The sequence below is a fragment of the Stegostoma tigrinum genome, chromosome 10 (genome assembly GCF_030684315.1).
Source record: "Stegostoma tigrinum isolate sSteTig4 chromosome 10, sSteTig4.hap1, whole genome shotgun sequence".
Classification (NCBI taxonomy): domain Eukaryota; kingdom Metazoa; phylum Chordata; class Chondrichthyes; order Orectolobiformes; family Stegostomatidae; genus Stegostoma; species Stegostoma tigrinum.
This window is the reverse complement of record NC_081363.1, coordinates 11186413-11203142: the sequence shown is the minus strand read 5'-3', so window position 1 is coordinate 11203142 and position 16730 is coordinate 11186413. Positions and strand designations below refer to the sequence as shown.

Sequence of the window (16730 nt, the reverse complement as noted above, 5' to 3'; positions counted from 1 at the left end):
CCCCTCCCCCCACTGCACCACACAACCAGCCCAGCTCTTCCCCTCCACCCACTGCATCCCAAAACCAGCCCAGCCTGTCTTTGCCTCCCTAACCTGTTCTTCCTCTCACCCATCCCTTCCTCCCACCTCAAGCCGCACCTCCATTTCCTACCTACTAACCTCATCCCACCTCCTTGGCCTGTCCATCTTCCCTGGACTGATCTGTCCCCTCCCCACCTCCCCACCTATACTCTCCTCTCCACCTATCTTCTTTTCTCTCCATCTTCAGTCTGCCTCCCCCTCTCTCCCTATTTATTCCAGTTCCCTCTCCCCATCCCCCTCTCTGATGAAGGGTCTAGGCCCGAAACATCAGCTTTTGTGCTCCTGAGATGCTGCTTGGCCTGCTGTGTTCATCCAGCTTCACACTTTGTTATCTTGGATACTAAGGCTGATTTTGCATGGCCAATCCAACCGACCTGCACATCTTTGCACTGTGGGAGCAAACCACAGCACCCGGAGGAAGCCCACACATACACAGGGAGAACATGAAAATGCCACACAGACAGTTGCCACAGGCTGGAATCAAACTCAGGTCCCTGGTGCTGGGAGGTAGCAGTGCTAATCAGTGAGCTACAGTGTCGTCTATAATCCCATGTGGCTGATGAGGTCCATTGTAGAGCTCCACTTCCGACCACACACTTGGCAGGTATTTCCAGGAGGCTGAATTGATCCCTTGGCCTTAAGATTATCGACATTCATTTCTCCGGTTCCTTTTCCATAGTTCCTCTTGCCGATGGCTGGTTTTCAAAGAACATAGTACTTCCAGAAAAAGGGCACAAATTATACTCCTTCCTTTCTTCATGGGTCATTATATGACTGGCCTGGACAGAAGCTGTGATCCCTGATTGCTTTTGAAGTGAGTGGCTCCCTAGGCCATTTTCTAGGCGAGTTAGGAGTGAAACACATTGCTGTGGGTCTCAAGTCACTTGAGGGCCAGTCCAGATAAGGACAGCAGATTTTGTTCCCTAAAATATGGGCTTTTAAGTCTAACCCCAATAGTTTCATGGTTATTGTGACTCGGAGTAGCTTTCACTTTAAGATTTTATTCACTCCATTTAACTGCTGCAATGTGATTTGAGGCCAAGTGACCATCGTATTAACCTTGCCTCTCATTAACTAGTCCAGTGACAGTGCCAATATGTCTTTATCTCTTCAGCCTTCTGTTCATAGGAGACACATCACTCTATTGCTGCATAAAGAATGATTACTACAGATTGCAGCAGAACAGAGTGAAGTTGGTCGAAAACCGCACCCGGTTGTCTTTTATGAATCAGGAATAGTTTCTCTAAATGGAGTGTAACAAAGTGTGGAGCTGGATGAACACGGCAGGCCAAGCAGTATCTTAGGAGCACAAAAACTGATGTTTCGGGCCTAAACCCTTCATCTGACGAAGCGTTTAGGCCCAAAACGTCAGCTTTTGTGCTCCTAACATACTGCTTGGCCTGCCGTGTTCATCCAGCTCCACACTTTGTTATCTTGTACACTCCAGAACGTGCAGTTCCCATTATCTTCAATTATGAATGAAATGTGTTTTGCCAATGCCAAGGGGCCATCCAGGATGGCCGCCATTGTGGCGGTCAACTCCACATGCCTGAGAAGACACAGAGGATAGCACTGCCATGGCTACTGCTACCCTCCTCGCCATTGTTGCCTGCCATTGCCCCCTGCCCATTGCTAGCCACTATTGCAACCCCCCATCCCATTCACTGTACAAGCCACCCTTTCAAAATCTTCAGGGACAGCTGTAGGATGAATGCTGGAGTGGCATAGTGCTGGAAGTGTAACGAAATCTCGCCGATAAATCAATTTGTTGTGGAGACTTTACACCACGGAAAGAGATCCTTTGGCCTACTGTGTCCACACCAGTCAACCATTCTCATCCAATTTCAATCACTTGGCCCATAGCATTGTGTGCTATGGCGTTTAATTTATCATCTAAATAGTTCTTCAATGTCATGAGTGTTCCAGCCTTTGTCGACTTTCAGAATCCTAAAATCCTCTGGGGTGAGAAAAGAACTTTCTACTCCAATCCCCTTTAAGCCTCCTGCTCCTTGCCTTTAAAACGTTGCCATAGGATTCTTAAGAATTCTGCACATTGTTATGTCTTCATTTGAGTGAGTCATCACTTAGACACTTGACCCGCAAGGATGTGTCTCCGCTCATGTACAGTTATACTAACACTTAGACATGGTATTGGCATTAAACACAGCCTTTAACACCTCCCCCTGGGAATTTTCTGGGATAAAGAGAGCATCATTAGAGAGTAGTTGCCGAGGGAAGCTGTGGACTTAATGCTTTATTTCCGGCTCTCTTGCAATAATATTTACTTGCTTTAGCCAGCTTATTTCTCCAAGGAGCACCGGCATTCTCTTCATTAGAGTCGTGTGCATTACTCTGTCTGTGCCCTGGTGCCTTAGGATCAGGAGAACACTTACAGCTGTGCTAATTATTTGGTATCATAGATTGTCAATAAGACAAATGAAATATAGTTTTCTTCATGAGATACTGAGGTCGTCTGGTGTCAAACTGACTGAAACAAATCAGAAAATTTTATCTGATTGCCTTTTATGAATCAGGAAATGTTTTTTATAAATGGTGTGTGTTTTTTAATGCCAAGGAGGCCAACCAAGATGGCCACCATTGTGGCCATCAAGCCAACATGCCTATTACTGCATCCTTGCTGAGTTGGTCTGCTCTATGAATGACCTTCGTGACCCTACAGAGGGCAAGGGAACTCTTTTGCATAATCAGGCTAGCCAGTGGCCAAGATCCATTGTGTTTGCCTGGGCATTAAGAAAGTCGACCATCATAAAGCCCAGGGCAGGGAGTAATGAGCCTAAAATTGAAACAAAAAATCAGTATCAATTGGAAATTTAAGGAAGATACTGTAACTCCATGAAACGAAAGAAAATAGTTTCTTTCCAAACATTGTTTTGGAAATGTCAGAAAGATCGAAAGGAATTGAGAATGTATTCCCTTCAGTGGTGCAGTCTGTACTGGAAGCAAGAGTTAGAGGACAGAAGAAACATAATGGGAAAATTGTGCCGATGTCTCAATGGTTGAAATAAATGACTAAGTAAATGGACGGGAAAATGCCTTCGTGCCGGATACACTTCCAATGTCATTAGAGGTCAAGGAGCTAAGGTGTGTCAATGGATTTCACACAGGCATTGATCAACCATGACCTCACTGAACGGCGGAACACACTTAAGGGTTTGTTCTGTCATTTACCCAAGTGGCCACACCAAACAGTACTCTGTCCCACAGGGGTCTGTCATCGTGTCTAATCTGTTCACATTGATGGCCACCCAAAGGGAAGCTTCTCTGTACCCAAGCTAACACTCCCACCACAAGCAAAAACAGACAAATGGGCCAGTCGCTGTGTGTGGGGAGTTGGCCTATTTGCTCACATAACAAATTAGAACACATCAAAATCATCCGTCATTTGTGAGGGCTTTTCAAACTCCTCCTCCACCTTGGCCCTCCCCAACTCAGTAATTCCTTCTAATTCCCGACCAGCAAGATACTTGCCCTGCTCTGGCTTTGATCTCGTTGTTGCACCATTGGTTGCCGTATCTTCAGCTGCTTACCTCCCAAGTTCTGGAGTTCCCTCCTCAGAGCTTTCTGATCTTTCCTTCCCTTTTCCCCATTTAAGATGCTCCTCAGAAACGTCCTCTCAAACAAATCATTGACCACCTGCCCAAACATCATCTTATGTGGCTCAGCGTCAAATTCTGCGTCGCATCCCTCTGATAATTTTAACGTTTCTATTAATATTTCTTTGACATGAAACATCACCATTGAGTAAGATTGGGGTCTGACTGACAATCTCCTCTCCCTCCTGGGTAAATTGAGTCCAATTCTTTGCATTCTATAATTATCCTTCTCATGTTTAAATTCTTCCATGGCCTCACTCCTCCTTTATCTTATTAACTTCTCTCACCTGAACCTTCAACTCCTCCCTCTTATCAATTCCACACTCCTTTCATCTCCCTCCTCATCGGTTTTAGCAATCTTAGCCTGAAGTTGTGAATGACCTCCCTACACCTCTCCCCCATCTCTCACTCCCCCTTTCAGATGCTCCTTAAAGCCTTTCTGCAAAGAATAACGTAACGTTCGCCAATCCTAATACCTCCCTTGGTGTTGGTTCGCTCTCTCTGAGCACATTCCTGGGAAGATCCTTGAGGTTTTTGAGCCCCTATTCTTAAAGGTGGTATGGCAATGTGCGTTGTTGTATCACCCATTTTGCAGATCAGGCTAAAGTAAGGTAAATTGCTGTTTAAGCAAAGAGGTCCCATAAAACTGGAGGATGAAACATCCTGTCTTTGTTTTCTATTGTTTCCCGTGAATGGAGTTTGTAACAGAGACAGCTGACTCTGTTACCTTCTGCTTCCTCTTTTGGATGATAGCGTCTGTCCTTCAGATTGCCTCTTCCAACTTAATTCAAATTGTCATATTGAGGATGTGCTTTCTGTGACATGAGGGGCTTTGACCAGGGATAAACCAAGAGCGTACGGTGCTTTAATTGTGTGTGATAGAATTAGGCTCGCCGTAGAATGCAAAGTCGAACTGAGAGCTTCGGCGTACGAATAACCCTCCCTCAGCCAAAGCACCTGCGATAGATTTTTAAAAGGTTGTATACGAAGTGTAGCATTGGTTTGAAATACCATCGCTTTGCAGGAATATGATACCACAGTTAAATTGCTAATCTTGTTTAAATGAGTGCAGGAGTAAGGTGGTTCCCATTCCACTGATTCATCTGCTGTTAATTGATTCATTTCAGTGAAATAAACAGGTGCTTAATAGATCCTTTGGTTTGAGGCAATAGGACAATGCAAAGAAGGAACCTGCATTGCGGTAAATCACAGTGTAGAACCATGGCCAAAGAGAAAGGTATTAATGTACGAAATGATAAACAGGCCATGACAGAAGGGATGTGGAATGCGATTCTGTGGAATTCTTTTACTGCAGGGGACTGTCGAGGTTGGGTCATTGAGTAAGAAATGTTGAAAACAGGAACAGGGGTAAAGCTTGCAGGCCAATCCCCTCTAAGGGGAACTGATGGCCTAGTGTTATTACCACTCAACTATTAATGCAGAGACCCAGGTAATGTTCTGGGAAACAGAATCCTGCTATGGCAGATGGTAGAATTTGAAAACAATTTGAAGAAAACATGTTTCTAATTAAGAGCCTAATAATGACCATGAAACCACTGTCGGGAAAAACACATCTGGTTCACTAATGTGATAATGGGTACTGCAGATGCTGGAGAATCCAAGATAACAAAGTGTGGAGCTGGATGAACACAGCAGGCCAAGCAGCATCTCAGGAGCACAAAAGCTGACATTTCGGGCTCTCTGATGAAGGGTCTAGGCCCGAAACGTCAGTTTTTGTGCTCCTTAGATGCTGCTTGGCCTGCTGTGTTCATCCAGCTCCACACTTTGTTATCTTGGTTCACTAATGTCCTTTGTGGAAGGAAATTGTCATCCTTACCTGCACTGGACTATATGTTATGTCTAAACCAGAGCAATGTGGTTGACTCTTAACTACCTTCTGGGCAATTAGGGATGGGCACTAAGTGCTGGCCTTGCCAGCAATGCCCACATCCAGTGAATGAATAAAAAATATTCAGCCCTTCCAGCCTGCTCTACCGATCGATGTGATCGTGGCTGAACATCCAATTCAGCACTGTGTTCCCACTTTCTCCTTGTACCCTTTGATCCATTTTGCCTTATAAACTATACCCAATTCTGTCTTGTGGAGTTGCTGGTGTTGGACTATGGTGGACAAAGTCAGAGGTCACACGACACCAGGTTATAGTTTTCACCTGATGAAGGAGCAGTGCTCTGAAAGCTTGTCAATTCAAATAAACCTGTTGGACTATAACCTGGTGTAGTGCGATTTTTAACTCTTTCTTGAAAATATTTTTGTTCTGGCCTCAAGCATTTTCTGTTGAGGCGTTTCAAGGCTGAGGCAGATGTTTGATCAGTGACAGAATCAACAGGTTGTACAAAAAAGTGAAGTTGAAGATTATTGGATCAACCATGACCTCAAAGAATTGTAGAACAGGCTCTTATGGGCTGAATGGCCTATTTCTGCTCGTATGTTTTACGGACTTATGGTCTAATATATCCACATAAGACGAGCACTTACAAAAAGAACTAAAGTACGTTTCTGAGGAGCATCTTAAATGGGGAAAAGGGAAGGAAAGATCAGAAAGCTCTGAGGAGGGAATTCCAGAACTTGGGAGGTAAGCAGCTGAAGATACGGCAACCAATGGTGCAACAACAAGATCAAAGTCAGAGCAGGGCAAGTATCTTGCTGGTCGGGAATTAGAAGGAATTACTGAGTTGGGGAGGGCCAAGGTGGAGGAGGAGTTTGAAAAGCCCTCACAAATGACGGATAATTTTGATGTGTTCTAATTAGTTAGTGAGCAAATAGACCAACTAGTCTGTGTTCACAACTCCCCACACACAGCGACTGGCCCATTTGTCTGTTTTTGCTTGTGGTGGGAGTGTTAGTTTGGGTACAGAGAAGCTTCCCTTTGGGTGGTCATCAAGTACAAAATGCAGAGGAATGGGATTGTGGGAGATATAGCAGTTTGGATCGGAAATTGGCTTGCTGAAAGAAGACAGAGGGTGGTAGTTGATGGGAAATGTTCATCCTGGAGACCAGTTACTAGTGGTGTCCCGCAAGGGTCGGTGTTGGGTCCACTGCTGTTTGTCATTTTTATAAATGACGTGGATGAGGGCGTAGAAGGATGGGTTAGTAAATTTGCAGACGACACTGAGGTTGGTGGAGTTGTAGATAGTGATGAAGGATGCTATAGGTTGCAGAGAGACATAGATAAGCTACAGAGCTGGGCTGAGAGGTGGCAAATGAAGTTTAATGCAGACAAGTGTGAGGTGATGCACTTTGGTTGGAGTAACTGGAAGGCAAAGTACAGGGCTAATGGTAAGATTCTTAGCAGTGCAGATGAGCAGAGAGATCTCGGTGTCCATGTACACAGATCCTTGAAAGTTGCCACCCAGGTTGACAGGGCTGTTAAGAAGGCATAGAGTGTTTTAGCTTTTATTAATAGAGGGATCGAGTTCCGGAACCAAGAGGTTATGTTGAAGCTGTACAAAACTCTGGTGCGGCCGCACTTGGAGTATTGTGTACAGTTCTGGTCACCGCATTATAAGAAGGATGTGGAAGCTTTGGAAAGGGTGCAGAGGAGATTTACTAGGATGTTGCCTGGTATGGAGGGAAGGTCTTACGAGGAAAGGCTGAGGGACTTGAGGCTGTTTTCATTAGAGAGAAGAAGGTTGAGAGGTGACTTAATTGAAACATATAAAATAATCAGAGGGTTAGATAGGGTGGATAGGGAGAGCCTTTTTCCTAGGATGGTGACGGCGAGCACAAGGGGGCATAGCTTTAAATTGAGGGGTGAAAGATATAGGACAGATGTCAGAGGTAGTTTCTTTACTCAGAGAGTAGTAAGGGAATGGAATGCTTTGCCTGCAACGGTAGTAGATTCGCCAACTTTAGGTACATTTAAGTCGTCATTGGATAAGCATATGGACGTACATGGAATAGTGTAGGTTAGATGGGCTTGAGATCGGTATGACAGGTCGGCACAACATCGAGGGCCGAAGGGCCTGTACTGTGCCGTAATGTTCTTTGTTAAAGGATAAAACAAAATATGCTATTTGAGTGCATGCAGCATTCAACACAAACCAGATGAACAGAGATCTAAGACTCAATACGTATGCATGGCTACAGTATGGCACGGATTATAACATGACTCTTGAAGGGTGCAGGGCATTTTAGGAGAACAGGAAGCTGGGAAAAGGTACAGAGAAGTCTCTTTTGGTAAACAGTGATGCTATCAAAACAATGGAGAGGGAGGACCTAAGATCAGGAAATCTAAATGTTGAAATAGTTTGGGTAGAAATGAGAAATGATAAATGATGAAGGCATGAGGGTAAAGTGGGGTACAGGCCCCCATCAGTAGCCACTTGGTAGGGTGAAGCAACATGGATGAAATCATTTAAAAGGTACATTGATAATCATGGGAGATTTTAAACTATTTTGTAGAATGATATAAAGGGAAAAGGTTGCCTGGATGGGTGCAGCTCCAACAACACTCAAGAAGCTTGATACCATCCAGGACAAAGCAGCCGCTTGATTGGCACCACATCCACAAGAATCCACTCCCTCTATCAACAATGCTCAGTAGCAGTAGTGTGTGCTATCTACAGGATGCACTGAAGAAATTCACCAAAGTTCTTTAGACAGCACCTTCCAAGCTCACAACCACTTCCATCTCGAAGGATAAGGAGCAGACACATGGAAACACCACCATCTGAAAGTTCCGCTCCAAGCCACTTGCCATCCTGACTTGGAAATGTATTGCCATTCCTTCACCGTTGCTGGGTCAAAAGCCTTCAATTCTCTCCTGAACAACATTGTGGGTCAACTCACAGCACAATGGGCTGCAGCGGTTCAAGAAGGCAGCTCATCACCAACTTCTCAAGGACATCTAGGAATGTGCAGTAAATGCTGGCAAGCCAGCGACACACACACCCCATGGACAAATATTTAAAAAAGAGGAATTTATGGAATGTGTTTGGGATAGTTTCTTTGAACATGCTCTAGAGTCAAGCTCAGAGCAAGCGAGACTAGCCCTAATACTGGGCAATGAAATAAAAGTCCTTAATGATCCTTTAGTGAAAACTTTGCCAGTTGGAAGTGACTAAATGCATGTTATTTCACTTTCAGAGAGAGAGAAACAGGTCAGAGATTATTTATAAAAATGTAACTGAGGGCAATTACAGGAGTATGAATGCAGTGCTGGCTAAAGTGAATTGATGGATTGGGAGAAACGATAGGTAAGTAGAGAAACAGTGACAAATTTAAGGGGTTATTTCAGAATACACAATATGTACATTTCAAAGTTGTCAAAGATAGAATCAAATCTTTTTAGAAAGCATATAATTGCGCCAAGACAGATGGCAGATTAAAAGGTTGGATAGAATATATAAAAAAAGGTTTAAAAAAACTGAAAACAAGGCTTGATTAAAAGATTTGTGTCTGAAAGAAAGCTGGCCAAACATATTTTTAAAAAGTAACAGCATCTATGAATATTCAAAAAGGAAGAGTTTACAAAGTGAGCAATAGCCTTAAAGAAAGTCAGACCTTCATTGCCAAGTACTAGTTCAGGATTTACAAAAGAATAGGGAAATATACCAGAAGAACAAATTTAAAAGCTTTGAATCTAAATTCATGAAGCATTCAAAACAAAATTAATTAATTAATGGCGCAAATGAAAACAAAAGGGTATGGTTTGGTAGCAATTACTGAGAAATGGCTACAAGGAGAGTAGGTCTGGGAGTTGAATGTCCAAGCGTACTTGACATTTCAGAGGGATATACTGAAAGGAAAAGGCAGTGGTGTAGCTTTGCTGTCGAAGGAAGGGATCAGTGCTGTAATGAGAAATGACACAAGCATGGGAGAACAAGATGTGGAATCAGTCTGGGTAGAAATAAGAAATGGCAAAGGGAAGAAATACTTGGTATGAGTAATTTATAGGTTTCCAAACAATAGTTCCTCAGTGGGGCATAGATTAAACCGGGAAATGTTAGAGGCCTGCAAGAAAAGTATGGCATTAATCGTGGGTGATTTTAACATGCACATAGATTGGAGGTATCAAATTGGCAAGAGTAGCCTGGAGAAAGAGTTTGTTGCATGTATCAGAGATTGTTTCTTGGAGCGGTATGGCCACTCTTGATTTGTAACTGTGTCAGGAGGAGAGATTAATTGACGACATCGTAGTTAAGGATCCTCTAGGGAGTAGTGACCATACTCTGACAGAATTCAAAATTCAGTGTGGGGGTGAGAAAGTGCAGGCTACAATAAAACAAACGAAATTACAAAGACTTAAGAACGGATTTGGCCCAAGTAGATAGAGCAGGAAGGCAGTTGTTTAAGGAGCTATTCAATTCCTCACAAATAAAATATATCTCAGTGAGGAAGAAAGATGGTAAGGGTGACAAAAAACATCCGTGACTAAACAAGGAGGTGAGGGATAATATAAAGTTAAAAACTAAGATTTACCATATTGCAAAGGCTAGAGGCAGGCAGCAAGATTGGGAAACTTGCAAACATAAACAAAGAGATACGAAAAAAATTAATAAAAAGAGCTAAGATAAATTATGAAAGAAAGCTAATGCAAAATATCTAAAAGGACAGCAGGTATATAAAAGGGAAGAGAGTTGTGAAAGTGAATGTTGGTTCCTTAGAAGATTAAATCGACAAGTTATCGGGGTGATCACTGAAATGGCAGAGATGCTAAATCAATGTTTTGGCTCAGTTTTCATGGTCGAGGACAATAGTACCATTCCTATTCGAACAGGCAAGTCAGAGGCAATAGAAAGGATAGAACTTAAAGCAATCACCATCAGTAGGGAAAAGGTAATCAACAAACTGTTAGGATTGACGATAAGTCTCCCAGGTCTGATGGCCTACGTCCTAGGATATTAAACGAAGTGGCAGCGGAGATAGTGGATGGGTTGGCTACAATATTCTAAAATTCCCTGGACACAGGAAAGGTTTCAGTGGGTTTGAAAAATGCTAATGTAACACCCTTATTGAAAAAGGGAAGGAGGCAGTATGTGGGAAATTACAGACCAGTTAGTTTAACATCTGTTGTTGGCAAAGTGTTCGAGTCAATTATTAGGAAAGCAATATCAGGACATTTGGAAAGTCGAAGCACTATCGATCATAGTCAGCATGGTTTTACGAAGGGCAAATCATGTTTGACTAATTTGCTGGAGTTCTTCAAAGATGTAAGAAGCAAACTGGATAATGGGACCCTGTGGGTGTAATATGTCTGGACTTCTGGAAGATATTTGATAAGGTGCTGCACAAAAGGTTAATCCACAAGGTTGGATCGTTTGGGATTAGGGGTAATTTATTAGCTTGGATAGGTGACTGGCTGATGGATAGAAGGCACGGAGTCAGGATAAATGGGTTGATTTCTGGATGGCAAGAAATAACAATTGGGGTGCCACAGGTTTCGGCTCTTCAACCCCGGCTATTTACAATCTACATTAATGACTTGGATACACGGTTAGAAGGGTCTATAGCCAAACTTATGGATGACACAAAATTAGGCTGGATGGTAAGTAGCAATGAGGAAATAAGAATCTTACAAATAGATATAGATAGACTAGGAGTGCGAGCCAAAATGTGGTAGATTGAGTTTAAAATGGGAAGGCGATCTATTCTTTAAATGGGGAGAGACTTCAAGTTACTCCATTGCAGAGGGATCTGGGTGTCTTCATTCATGGGTCACAGATAATGAGCATGCAAGTACAGCAGATAATAAAGAAAGTGAATGGAATGTTAGCTTTTATAGCAGAAGGAATGGAATATAAATGTAAAGAAGTATTATTGCAACTACATGAGGCATTGATGAGACACACTTTTGGTTCCCTAATTTGAGGAAGGTACAGTGGCATTGGAGCCAGTTCAGAGGAGGTTCACTAGATTGATCCCAGAGATGAGTTGTTTGAGTTTAGGCCTATATTCTCTATAATTTAGAAGAAAGAGGAGAAATCAAATTGAGGTATTCAAGATTTTAAAATATATGGATAAGATAGACCTGGAGCAGATGCTTCCTTTTGTGGAGCATTCCAGGATGAGGGGTCATAGTCTGTGGATAAGGGGTAGCAAATTATGACAGAGTTGAGGAGAAACCACTTTTCCCAAAAGGTCATGGATCTATGGAATTTGCTACCCCAAAATACATTGGATGCTGGGACAGTGAGTAAATTTAAGGAGGAGTTAGACAGATTTTTAATTTGTAATGGGTTGAAGGCTTATGGGGAGAAGGCAGGAAAATAGGGGTGAGGACCACATCAGCCATGATTGAATGGCGAAACAGACTTTAATGGGCTGAATGGCCTAAATCTGCCTCTGTATCATATGAACTTATGAACTAGAGAATTAATGATGGAAAATAAAGAGATCGGAATAAATTGATTAGGTATCTTACATCAGTTCTCACCATAGAGGATACAAGTGACATCCAAGAAGCAATGAAACATTAGGAAGTATAAAACAGGGAGAAACACAGGTAAATTACAATCACCAGAGAAGTGTTACTGAGTAAATTGTTGAAACTATGGGCTTAGTGGCTGGGTCATGAGGGACATCAGCCTAGAGCCCAGAGAGAAGTAATGAGTGAAATAGTAGAAGCGCTGATTTTAATTTTCCCTGTTTCCTACTTGAGGGAATGGCCCACTGAGGATAACAAATGTTGTTCCTTTATTCAAAAAGGGAGGGAGACTGAGAGAAGTAAACTACAGCCCGGTTAGCTCAACATCTGTCATTGAGAAGATGTTAGAAGCTAGTATGAAAGAAATTATAGCGTTATAATTATTATTATAATTATAAGTTCAGTTCATTCAAGCAGAGTCAAAATGACTTTGTGAAAGGGAGACCATGTTTGACCAGTGTACTGGAGTTCTTTGAGGAAGTAACATTTGATGTGAGCGAAGGGGAATCATTGGATATACTGTGTTAATTATTTTCCAAAAGGCAGTTGATAAGGTGAAACATCAAAAATTATCATGCAACATAAAAGCTCGTGGGATAACAGGCCGGCATGGATAGAAGGTTGGCTGAGGAAGCAGAGAATGGGATAAATGGGATCCTTTTAGGTTGGTAATGTGTAATGAATGGTGTGCCACAGGGTTCGGTCCTGGAACATAACCATTTACAATTTATATGAATGACTTAGAAGAAGCGGCAGAAGGTGTGGTTATCAGATTTGCCAGTGATACTGAGGTAGGTCAGAGAATAAGTTGTAAAGACGACACAAGGAAACTATAAAATCGATTAATAGATTGACATAGAAACGTGGAAAATAGCTGCAGGGATAGGCCATTCAATCCAAATGTGAACAGTAAAGATGTGGCAAATGGGTTATAAATTGGGAAAATGTGAAACGGTCCATTTTGACAAGAAAATAAATAAGAAACATCTTAGCTAAATGGTGAGAAATTACAGAATTCTGCAATGCAGAGGGATCTGTGTGACCTGGTGCATAAAATACAAATGCTTAGTATTCAGATGCAGCAAGTAATTGGGAAAGCTAATAGAATGTTTATCATTCATCATGAGGGGAATTGAATATAAAAGTAGGGAAAGTTATGCTTCATTTACACAAGGCACTGGTGAGATCTCATCAGGAGTATTCTTTATAGTATTTGGAGATAATGGGAACTGCAGATGCTGGAGAATCCAAGATAACAAAGTGTGGAGCTGGACGAACACAGCAGGCCAAGCAGCATCTTAGGAGCACTTTTGTGCTCCTAAGATGCTGCTTGGTCTGCTGTGTTCGTCCAGCCCCACACTTTATTTGTAGTATTGGTCTCTTTCGTTATGGAAGTATTTGAAGCATTGGAAGCAGTTCAGAGAAGGTTTACCAGACAAATACCTGACATGGGGTCTTTTGGTTGCTCATGAGGAAATGTTCAATTGGATAGGCTTTTATCTGTTGCAGTTTAGAAGAGTAAAAGATAGCTTTATTAAAATATATAAGATCCTGGAGAACTTTGATAGGATAGATGGAGAGAGAATTCTTCCTATGATGGAAGAATCCCACTTTAGGGGTCACAGAATAAAAATGAGGGCTGCCAATTAAAAAGAGGTCTGGGAGTTGAATATCCAAGGGTACTTGGCATTTCAGAGGGATATACTGAAAGGAAAAGGCAGTGGTATAGCTTTGCTGTCGAAGGAAGGATCAGTGCTGTAATGAGAAATGACTCAAGCATGGGAGAACAAGATGTGGAATCAGTCTGGGTAGAAATAAGAAATGGCAAAGGGAAGAAATACTTGGTATGAGTAATTTATAGTTGGTCAGTGTGGCACAGATTAAACCGGGAAATGTTAGAGGCCTGCAAGAAAGAGAGTTCGATGCCCAGCGATCTTTATCTTGCTCACTATCCACACATCTCTACAACTGTTCACTACAGTCAGTGATGATCTCCCCTGCTTCTGTTTTTTTTTAATGGAGCTGTTAATAGCTGAGAACATGGCACAAAAAGGAAATTACCTTGAAGAGCCGTGAAGATTGACTTTAATTTTATTCATTGGAATGTCTTTAATGCAATAACTCGGATTCACATGAAGTGTCTCAAGTGCATTTTGAAGTAAGAGATTGAGCTTTCAGAGGTCAATATTCAATTAATTAAAGGCATTAAAAAGAAAGTGGTGTCAGTTCAGAGTGAGAGATTTGACAAGTACAGGTAAAGCCTCCAGTCATTCATATTGGGAACTGAATGGAAGCCCTTAACACCCCTCCCCACCATCAGCCTCCACCCCGTCGTGTACAGCTTCCACCTTTTCCAGTCGAGAGGTGCTTGCTAACAAACATATTCTTGTGAGACCTGTGGCCACTTAAAATAATCTGGGTCTTTAAAAACTGAATCTACAGTGCCAGTGGAAATGTAGAACATAACTCTGTTGAACTATAATGGGGAGGAGTTACCAAAGTGACTCTCAGTAGAAAAGCACCAACAGAGATAGACCCTGAATTGCTGGGAATTTTATATCAAGGTGACTGAGAAACCAATCTCAAATGGACAGTGAAGGCAGAAGCAGGATTGATATTCTGGAGTCATACTGTGTGTTTCCCGAGTGAGTAGATGTGGTACATGTTGAAAAGGTCGGTTTTGACTAGTCACTTGTTTTAATCATTCAAGAAGTGTAGGCGTCACTGACCAGACTAGCATTTCCTGCCCATCCCTCATTACCCTTGAGAATGTAATAGTGAAGTGCCATCTTGTACTGCTACAGTCCACCTGGTGTGGGTTGACCCACAATGCTGTTGGGAGGAATGCCAGTATTTTGACTCAATTATAATGAAAGAATGGCGATATATTTCCAAGTCAGGATGGCGTGTGGCTTGGAGGGGAACTTGTATGCTGGTGGTGTTCCTGCGTACCTGCCACCTTTGTCCTTCTAGAATCATTAAAGAGTCAAACAGTACAGAAGAGGACCTTCAGCCCGTCGAGCCTGCACTGATAAGCAGCTTCTTCAAATTGAGATAAAAGTGTGGAGTTGGAGGAACACAGCAAGCCGGACAGCATCAGAGGAGCAGGAAAGCTGACATTTCGGGTCAGGACCCTTCTTCAGAAAGGATCCTGACCCAAAACATCAGCTTTCCTGCTCCTCTGATGCTGCTTGGCCTGCTGTGTTCCTCCAGCTCCACACCGTGTTACCTCAAACTCCAGCATCGGCAGTTCTTACTGCCTCTTCTTCAAGTCCCATTTTCCACTATTTGACCCATAGTTCAGAATGTTATGACATTTCAGTGCTCATCCAAGAACACTTTAAAGGTTGTGAGGTTTCCTGCCTCCCTCCTTGGTGGAAGTGGTCGTGGATTTGGTAAGGAGCCATCGAAGGAGCTTTGATGAATTTCTGCAGTGCATCTTGTAGATGGTACACACTGCCTCACTGAGCACTGGTGGTGGACGGAGTGAATGTATGTGGATGTACTTTTCCTTCAGGCTCACTGTGGAGATTTGGGCACAATATTAGCTGACAGCTTGATGCAGCAATAGAGAGTGCCACACTTTCAAAGGTGCCATCTTTCAGAGAAGGCGTCACACTGAAGCCACGATTCGACTCTCTCATTTGGAAACAAAACATCTCGTAGCCCTGCTTCAAAGAGTTCTCTCTAGTATATGGGTCGATATTGGTATTTCAACCAAACCCAAAACGTACCCAGGGCAGTGTGCCAACTTGTTGCTGTTTGTGGGATCTTACCATGCCCTAATCCGCATCCCATACATAAGCGACACTGACTAACTGCAGCAGAAACCAAATGTCCATCAAACAATACAGGACGACCTGATGTGCGGAACGCTGCTATGGAAATGAAAGATTTTTGTCTGTGCAGAGCGCATTCTCCATCATGAGAAATGTCTAACTTTCTTATCACAACAGATGTAGTTGTCATTGCCGAGTAGAGATTAGAAAGAGAATTATGTGTGTTTCAAGCAGACCTTCTATTGAAGTCTTCAAGTACTTACCGTGATGCGCCTCATTTAATGGGCTGAAGGGCCCGTTGTGTACTGTTTGATTCTCTGATGATATACAAGTGTGTGGAGTGGATTGAAGTCATCCAACAAGAATCTAATTTGGATATTGAAAGAAGTTCTAAGGTTATCTCAACCACAGAAGGGATAGATAGTAAGACTGTTAGTCTTCCAGGATTGTCCCTGGAATCTTCACAGTTACTCCCTAGGACACCTCACATAGTACCAGGAACCCGGGCTCAATTCCATCTTCAGGCAACTGTCTGTGTTTGCACATTCTCCCTCTGTCAGTGTGGATTTCCTCTGGGTGCTCCAATTTCCTCCCACTGTCCAAAGATATGCAGGTTTGGTGGATTGGCCATGGACAATTGCCCTGCTATGTCCAGGGATGTGCAGGCTTGGTGGATTAGCCATGGGAAATGCAGGGTTACAGGGATGGGATGGCAGTGAGTTGGTCAGGCTGGGATACTCTTCGGAGAGTCAGTGCAGACTCACTGGGCTGAATAGCCTTTTCTGTACAGTAGGGATTCTCTGTTTCTACACCACTGCTGCAGCCTGGGATAATTATTTTCATGAAAGGCATGTGTTTTTGCTTTCTGA

General features: G+C 42.7%; 1 protein-coding gene across 32 annotated transcripts in view; it reads left to right on the top strand.

The window, feature by feature from the left end:
- nrxn3a (neurexin 3a) overlaps nucleotides 1-16730 on the top strand; it is a 2036587-nt gene that overhangs the window by 1500385 nt on the left and 519472 nt on the right. The window lies entirely within an intron of this gene.